The 9,156-nt window shown below is 28.5% G+C and overlaps 1 long non-coding RNA gene across 5 annotated transcripts; it reads left to right on the top strand.

Annotated features, from left to right (window-relative positions):
* The first annotated feature begins 4,686 nt into the window (after window positions 1–4,686).
* Window positions 4,687–8,567, top strand: LOC149987482 (uncharacterized). 5 transcript variants are annotated; one of them, XR_016498349.1, is made up of 4 exons: window positions 7,003–7,073; window positions 7,511–7,556; window positions 7,714–8,022; window positions 8,285–8,567. It is a non-coding gene; the product is annotated as an uncharacterized LOC149987482 (long non-coding RNA). The 5 variants fall into 5 exon arrangements; XR_016498350.1 differs by having other exon boundaries at window positions 7,714–8,041; XR_016498352.1 differs by lacking the exon at window positions 7,003–7,073 and adding an exon at window positions 4,687–6,988 and having other exon boundaries at window positions 7,714–8,567.
* The last annotated feature ends 589 nt before the right edge of the window (window positions 8,568–9,156 follow it).

Below are 9,156 nucleotides of genomic sequence, written 5' to 3'. Positions count from 1 at the left end.
CAAAATTGAACAAAACAAAATAAAATAAGACACAAAAAATAAAATTGTACAAACGGAAATAGAACAAAATTGAATATGAAGATGAAAAATCAAACTTTACTAAGAGAGAAGATCCAAAGCCATATGTAACCAAATGCCCCAAAAGGCCCTTACCAATCCTATTTATACTTTATTCTATCACTTTGGACTTTCTTGAATGTTCTTAGATAATAGATCCTACTTAGATAATTGCCCTAAATTCTTTTTAGAAGTTTCTATGGTGGGTGCTACCTAAATAATAGTCCTAAGTTATTTTTAAAAGGTTCTATGATAAGTCCCATCTAGATAATTATCTTGAGCTCTTATTAGAATGTTCCATGATAGGTCTTATGTAGTCTATTAACTTAGCTCCAATTCTAGAAACTTCCATAATCTCTCAAACATGGTTCCAGCTATCTATTCCTATATATCAACAATACAAATATCTTATCTATATCCTCTTATATATACAATGGCTTGAACAATAAATTATTCTAAAGATTTTGCTTTTGACATTGTTAATAACAAATCTATGATATTATTCTTCAATTTATATTAAAATTGATTGATAAGGGCTTTGTCATTCCAATCTACATCACAAGTGAGGTTTTGAAATTTAGCAACATATAAGATGGTTGATCATGAATCTTGTCGTAAAGATAAGAGCTTAGTCTTTGCTACTCATTCTCAATCAATTTCTCCAAATATAGCCATAAATACTTCTAAGAATGAATTAAAATTATATAGGAGTTACAAATTCTTTTTCATTAAAAGTAGAACCTTAGAGAAAGTACTTCCAAATAGAAGTGCATCTATGAACCTAACTTTAGTAAATCCATTAGGGTATTAGAAGGAATGTAACTTTAGATAGAACTTGACTTGTTGCAAAAATCTTCAAAATTTTGATCTTGTTCTATCAAACTTCTTAGGCATACTAATCCTTGTTTCTATTGTATTTATAGAAGCAAAACTTCTTAGATTTGGTTGTAAAGTCAATCTACTTGCTTTTTTTAAGTACACAACTTCTTGATGTAGATATTGAACCACTTTCATAGGAATAGTACCTCTATGATTCACATTGGAAATATGTGAGATTTTGATTCTTAAAGTGTTAATAAGCTTATGAAGATTTTTAATAGTTACAAATCTATTTTCACTTCTGTTGAGAATAGCATCCATAATCTTTTTTTCTATATACAACTCAAATAAATACAAAAAATAAAATTAGAAGAAGGTAATTTGTAACCTCTAATATCAAATGAAAATTTCCACAAAGAGGGATAATCTACTTTCTTTTAAGATGGTTAGTTTGCAACCTTTAAAATACAACAATAGAAATGAGGTGATCCACTCACTTCTAAAATAAGACAAGAATAGTAAGTTATGACTCTTGTCAAACTATCAAGGATATAAATCTCAAACAAAGAAATCTTCAATACACTCTTGTATCACTCAAAAGAACTAAAAAGTCACTCAAAGATGATATAGTATTAAATTAAAATGGTTATTGCCAAAGAGAAGAAAACTAAAAAGTCTTGATATAAGACTAAGGGCTAAAAAGGCATTAACAAGAGTAAAGAAGACTATACTCTTGTCTCCGTATATACTCTTAACTAGGAGCTATGTAGCAATGTTCTATGGGACTTCTAAAACTTGTAGACTTTGTAAGACATGTATCTTAACTTACAAGGCAAGTTTTCTATGTATGCACCACATAATTAACTTGTTTTACAAGCTACCAATACATAGTTAACTTGTTGACTAAGTTTATAATCTATCAATCAATTACAAACACATGTAAAGTCAAAGCAACATTTATGAAGCTTTTTTTAAAATTATTACAAAATAAATCTACTTTTATTTATTTCTACTTAATCATATAGATAAATATTAAAATAAATATATATATCCATGAAAACATATGTCTAACTTTTAGAATGAGTTTTTAATCTATCAATTATCTATAAATATATATAGAGTCAAACTTGTATCTACAAAGCTTTTAAATTTTTTTTAACAAGTTATTAATAAATTAACTTATTTCTAATTAATTCTATTATTTAATCAAATGAAAATATTAATAATTATAGATATCTATAAAATAGTGTATTTTTAATAGCTAACATATATAGAAAAAAAATCAATATCATTCTTAGATTTATAAATACCTATCTTATATTCTAATATTATTTTAGTATTTTTTATTTTCTTTTATTTTAAAAAATATAATTATATTTTTATATCTTATAATTATTTTTTAATTATTTTTTCTAAATAATATTTAAATATATTTTATATTTAAATTTTAAATTAAATTTATATCTTTAAAAGTATTAAGAAAAATAATTCTACAATAAAATTAAGAAATTATTTAATTCTATTGCTAGTAACATGTAATTGAAGTTTGGTTTCATAAAAATAAAAACTTGTTTGAAATCTAATTTAATAAAAAAAAATCTATATTTTACAAAATTAAAAGAGATTCAAGTACTCTAGTAATTTTGTTCAATTGACTACATATACTAATAACCTTTATAAATCTTTTTTTTTTTTTTGATACCTTCTTATTTTTTTAATTTATGGATTTTATATTAACTTTCTTCTTCAAACTCAATGTACAACTTCTAACAGCAAGATCTTTCAATATTCCAATTAATTATAATCAAAATCTATTATTAACTTAAAATATAATTTTTTCTTTTGTATACACTATTTTGGCTTGCTTTGATGAATAAATTTGTGATTTATATTAAAACATCTCATATTTTCTTCTTTACCAACTTTTTGTATCTCTTTTAGCTTGTACTTTAGTATTTTATAATTATACTATTTAATTAATATAAAACTTGGTGTACATATTCTACACAATTGAAAAAACAAATTCATTAGAGACGTACTATAGATATTGCACAAAATGCAAGAAAAGATTCTAAAATCAGAACTTAACTTTACTGCCTCCCAACACATATTATTAACAAAATCCCAATTTTCAAAAATTCAATTTGCAGTTTTCATAAAGTGAAATTTATTATAAGAAAATAAAATTTTCTCTCTAATCCAACTTCTACTGATTTTAAAAAAGACCCTCTATTTGCCATAGGTCCATGTTTTTGTCCTTTAAAATCAAATTTCAACGTATTCTTACAAAAGGTCATCTGTTAGATATTAATCTTTTAATTTTGTAAATCAATTACTGTAGGCTATCATCAATTTTGTTGTTTGAGGTAGTTTCTTCATTTTTCTACCTATTCTAACTTGATATGATCTATTTATGGTCCTAATAAGGAAGTGGAAGTCTTTTTAAATAAAAATTTAAATATTAATTTTATAGCTAAGCTAAATCTATTAGACATTAAGACCTAATATAAATGTCTTTTAAATCTTAAATTGATTTTTTTAATTTTTTATTTATTTTACCCTCTATTAAAAAAATTCCAAATATATATGTTATAATATAATATTTTTTTAAAATTAGAAAATTAATTATTTTATTGGTATCTATCTATATATATATATATATATATATATAACCTTGTAAGTTTTGATTTTCAACGAAGTTGTTTGTAGATTAGAAGAAAAATATAGTAGAGTTGGTTGTAATCAATTTCATAGGTAATTATATTTTTTGTATTATTATGGGTATTTTTTTATTAATTTTAGCTAATATTACCATCTACAGTAATATTAATAATTTCTATATTTAATTTTGATGAATTATTTTATATATTTTTTACAAATATGGTCTTTTTAGAGTTCAATGTGCATGTTGTTCTCTTAAAATTTATTTTTATTAGAAACCTTGTAAAATTATGCCCAAAAACTCCAAGGTGGTATACCTTTTCTTTTCTTTTTTCCTGTTTTTAACCACCATAAAGCCATATAAGTTGGAAGTTTTTTTCTTAATGATATATGCTTTCGAAACTCTTTAATAAAGAGTAGAACTGACTCAAAGAATACGATGTTTAAATTTTTTAAAGATTAATTAAAATTTTGAAGGTTCTAATGCCATTATTTATATCAGAGAAATATCTAAATATCATAGTTAAGAATTTATGGGTTTTTTAAAATATATATATTTAATAGATTCAATGATTTAAAAAAGTCAATAAAATAATATTATCTTCTAGAACTAATAATAATATAAAATTCAAGATCTAATTTTATATTATTTTAATTTTTTGGCCATGATAATATTAACTGATGAAATTTTCATCTAAAAACTTCTTAAAAATAACCTAATTTAGAATCTTGGCTTAGGTTTATATAGAACTTAAATAAAATGGTCAAAATCTAAGATTCACCATTACATAATACAAATGATAGATGAGGTTTTGGAAATACCTAGTTATTATAACATCTTAGAAACTTTTATATAATTTATCTTAATTAAAAATTATGTATTTTAAAATAATCTTTAAATTCTTAGAAAATAAACTATTTTGTGTTGCAAATCTTAAAACTATTATTTTACGATAAGATTTTAAGATATACTTTCTACAAAATATATATATATATATATATATATATATATAAATCATATATTTTAAAATTCTATATAAAAATTTTAAAATAAAATTTAAGTCACTAAGTAACAAACTTTTAGAACTCTTAAACAAGAAAATGGAAAGTTTCTTACTTAAAGTTTTATCATAAAAAATAATCATGTTTTTGTTATATACATCTATAATATTTGGTCTAAATTTTCTCACAATTTTCTTAAGTATAGTTGATTTTATTTATTAATTTTCCACATTAAATTTAATATATATTCTAATTTAGAGCTAGAAAATATTTTTTGTGATTGTTGTAAGCAACACCATGATGATTCATTATCTAAATTTGTATAATTTTTAATATCTATGATGAAAATCAAGGAAAATTTAATACCTTAATGTTATTATACTTGATATTAATAAATTTAAATTCAAGAGATCTTCATATTTAGGAGATATAGTATGAGGCCATAATTTTCAAATCATTTGATTGGTTAAAATTGAAAAGCATTGTTGAATTGGATTTTATTTTTTAAAAAATAATCTAAAAGCTCTAAGAGGAAAAGATGAGATAGAATACATATTTTTCTCACATGGCATGAATAGAGTTGTGAGTCTAAAAAAAAACTTAATATCAATAATTCAATTTTTGAAAAAAGCCTCGTCAAAATTGCTTAAAATAACCATTAAAAATATGAAATCAACATTTTTTGTCATAATTGTTAAAATCATGATATAAAAGCTATTTTATTTAGACTTGTAATGATAGGAAGATTTTGTTTATTTCATGGTTTCTTCTTACTGTACACTATATCCAAAAACCAAGGCTTCCCTAAGCAAAAAAAAAAAAAAAAAAAAAAAAAAACCTTTGTAAAAATTTTACACCACGACCTTACAAAGTGGTTTCCTTAATACAAAGACTCCATCAACTCAAATGACTATCTAAAACCTTAATTTATGGTCTGATTGGTTGTTCTTCTCCTTCTTATGCAACTCTGAGACTCCAATAACCATCTAGAAATATTTGCAGAGTGCAAATTGACAGATAATGCAGCACAACAATCTCAACAAGAAGAGATCAACAAGACCAACTCTGAGACTTCAACAATCAATGAGAAGTATTTGCAAAGCATCAATTAGCAGTTAGTGCAACACAGCAATCCCTGTAAAAGAAACCAACAAGAGCTCAAAACCCTAATTACAGCAAGCTGCCAACACATTCATACCAAGGTAGCAACTTTTGGAGTTACATCTGAAAGCTAGCATTTCCACTTTCCACATAAATGTGAGTACAAAGCAAAGACGTGGCTTCAACTGTATTGAGACAAGCATTCATTGGTATGTGGGTGTGCATGCTGGTTCGTGAACAGTGATGCAGTAAAATTGAGTGGGGTTCCTACTTCACGAGATGCTTCCAACTCTCCCATTCTTCTGCAGAATTGTAGTCCCCATATGTTTGTTTTCCTCATGCCACCCATGTTGCAATAATTCTGTATCACCCATTTCCTTTACAATGCTCACTCAATGGACAGTACATGCGCTCTTGTCGGTATTTCCCTCAATAATTGCACAGCACTGGACTAATATAGAATAAATTTAAAATGTGTGTGAGAATAGTATTAAGATATCTGGAGAGAGGTCAGTAAGTCCCATACAACTTTGTCCTGGTATTGGGAAACATGATATCCTATATACTATTGGTGGTCTCGAGAAGGTAACCAAGGTAGACCCAACTAATCCATTGATTGTGGAAATCCAAATGCAACATTGTTCCTTCCATCAAAGACCATTTAACCCGACCATAGGCCTTTTCAAATCCAACATGTGCATCACCATGAGTTGACGGATTTACATCTACTTTAAATGTGGATGTGTGTAATGTGTTGGCCCATACTTTGAGCATGCAATTAATTTCAAATCATGGAGTTCAGACTGCTGCATGATTGTTGATACAATGGGTTGGGTGGATGGAGTTGGCTATGAGGTAACAACTCATTGCTAAGAGTCTCTTCAAACACTTTGCATGGACGATTCATTAAGTGATTTCTCGCACTGAATAGACCCTGGGTACATACTGTAAGAAAGCTAACTTACATACAGGCAATTTCTGAAAGACTGTGTGTTGCTTGGTTTAAGCTCGCAAGTATTGAGTACTGTCATGCCCTGTGGAGTTGATTCAGATTGGGAACATATGGTATTAGTTCCTTCACAAGCCAGTTTTAATAATGGTAAGCCACTGTTGGTAATTTTGACCATAGTGGACAGACTATGGGATGACAACAATTTTAGGGCATTATAAAACCCATCTCAAAACATTGACATCAGACATATACCCTGATTACTGTGGCATCACACTGCTTGTCTTAATCCCTATTAAATTACCAGTGAATGATGTTGATAGTATATGATCCCTGTAGTTTGACTGCTAAGAAGTTGACTTATATCACCATGTCATGAATTAATTAAATGCTAAAAGTGTGAGTGTGATTCTTGCCCTTGTACACCATTGTCACACTTGTGGGTGTCTAACTTTTGCATTGGTTGTGATGGCCCATTATGGTGGTTAGTGAGGAAATTCAATTAGGCAATTTCCCTTCAGTTTTAAGCACACTTAAAAGGAACATTTTGGGATTTGAGTTTTACCATATAACAGCTTGCATTTTGGGTGCTCAATATATCAAATTATTTTAGGATTTGAATTTACAGACAACTTTTGTCACACCCTCTGTATTTAAAAAATAAAATCCCTGTCTTCTTGTATGGAATAACTGCAATTTGGATAGACTGAAGTTGGTGGAATGTTCAAGTTTTGCAACGTCCGCTAACAGTTGGGCATTTGCTCTTTACACTGCAAAAGAAATTCCCACCAAAAGCACATGGCAGCACAGTCTTTGCACATGAACATAGTTGATTTGATATGTGAGATGTAAGTACACCAAGATGATTTGCAACATTGAAGTGGCTTTTTTATTGTGATACTTTGTTGCTGTACTGTGCAGAATATACCTGCACATCACCAGCTTCTGAAAAAGAAAAGATGCTCTTGTAAGAAACCTCTGCTGCTGCTTTTTATAGAAGGGTGGTGTAGCAGGGTAGTTCTTATGAATTATTATTATGATGATGATTCTTATTATTATTATTATTTTCTTGTCCCTGTTTTTTCTCTAACACTATGCTCTGTCACTTACTGATGATGGGGCAGTGTGCCAGCAGTGATCCCTTCATTGTATGTATTTTTTGTGCCAAAAACTCCCAGCAACCTTAGATTCCTGTGTGGAGGTTGTGGCTGCTGTGTCAATGCAACATATTGCACTTTAGGGTTTTCAATGCCAAACCTACTCTGTCTTGCAATAGATTGTCAACATGATTCATTTAATGAGCCTAATTTTGAAGTGGGCATGACGTAGTGTTGACCTCGTCAAACGCTCCCTGTTTCCACAGTGACCCACTGTACTTGCTGCACTGGTGACCCACTGTATATACAGCACAATGAATGCTGAAGGATGTGGAGGTATTGCCATCACACTGTGGTAATAGTGCAAGCCTCTAACATGGCTGTCCTTTACTCCACCCATAATTGTCCACAAACACAGACAATATTTTGCAGCATTACTGTAACTCTCAGTAAGTTTTAGGGAAGTAAACCAACTTGAATGTACACACACACACACACACGCACACATCTGTATGTATGTATGTATGTATAAAAATAATAAATCGTACAAATATATGTATATAATCTTTGTATGTTTTTACTGGAAGCATCTCTGCAGGAGTTGGGGTTGTAAGTACATTCGGCAGGTGAAGGTTCTAGAAGGCGTCCATTTATGGGAAAATATACAAGCAAGCCCTGGTTGTTTATGAAGGTACTGGTCTACTTGGGTACCAACAAGTACAATGCCTCAGTGAGGAAAAATACAATACCATTAAAATTATTCACCCCACCATTCTTGTTATTTTAAAGTTCAAATAGTTCAGTTCTAAACTAGATTTCATTCAGGAGACACTGAGTATGTACAAGGATTTTAAATCATGTTTTAAAATCAGTTGATTGTACATTCGAAGTACAAAGTGTGGTTACATTGGTGAGGATTAAGAAAATGCCATACTTAAGGCAAAAGCCTTGCTTGGTCACTCATCTAACCATGAATTCAATTTTACTTCAGCTGAAAAGAATATGTGGCCATAAAAATGAAAGGAACTTGCTTAGATGGATACAGTTGTGTAAGTGTACTTTATAGAGACTAATTTAAGAACTTATTCCATGAGTTGTAAGGGTGTGATGTGCCTGAATTTAAAGTTCCACAAACCAACAAACCAAAAGAATAAGAGAAAATTAATGAGGGTTCTTAATGTGTGCGGGTTTTCTTTATGAGGATTGGTCACCATCACATTTAGACTAAAAGATGAAAATATATTATTACAAAGAAATTTCCTGACTCTCTCACAGAAAAAAGATGTCGTCAGAAAAATTAGAAGCTCACAGTATTGTACCTGTTTCAGAACTCCACACTAAAATAATAATAATAACAATATTAATAACAGTTATAGTGATAATTTAATTGTTAGTCTAAAGGCTTGGAACTTTGTTATTAGTTTTATGTGTAACATAATTTACATGAATATACTATTTTCATACATACTA

Source organism: Physcomitrium patens, chromosome 18 (assembly GCF_059467195.1).
Source record: "Physcomitrium patens ecotype Gransden chromosome 18, ASM5946719v1, whole genome shotgun sequence".
NCBI classification, from domain to species: domain Eukaryota; kingdom Viridiplantae; phylum Streptophyta; class Bryopsida; order Funariales; family Funariaceae; genus Physcomitrium; species Physcomitrium patens.
Note: the sequence above shows the minus strand (reverse complement) of the source record. Positions and strands in the feature narration are given on the sequence as shown.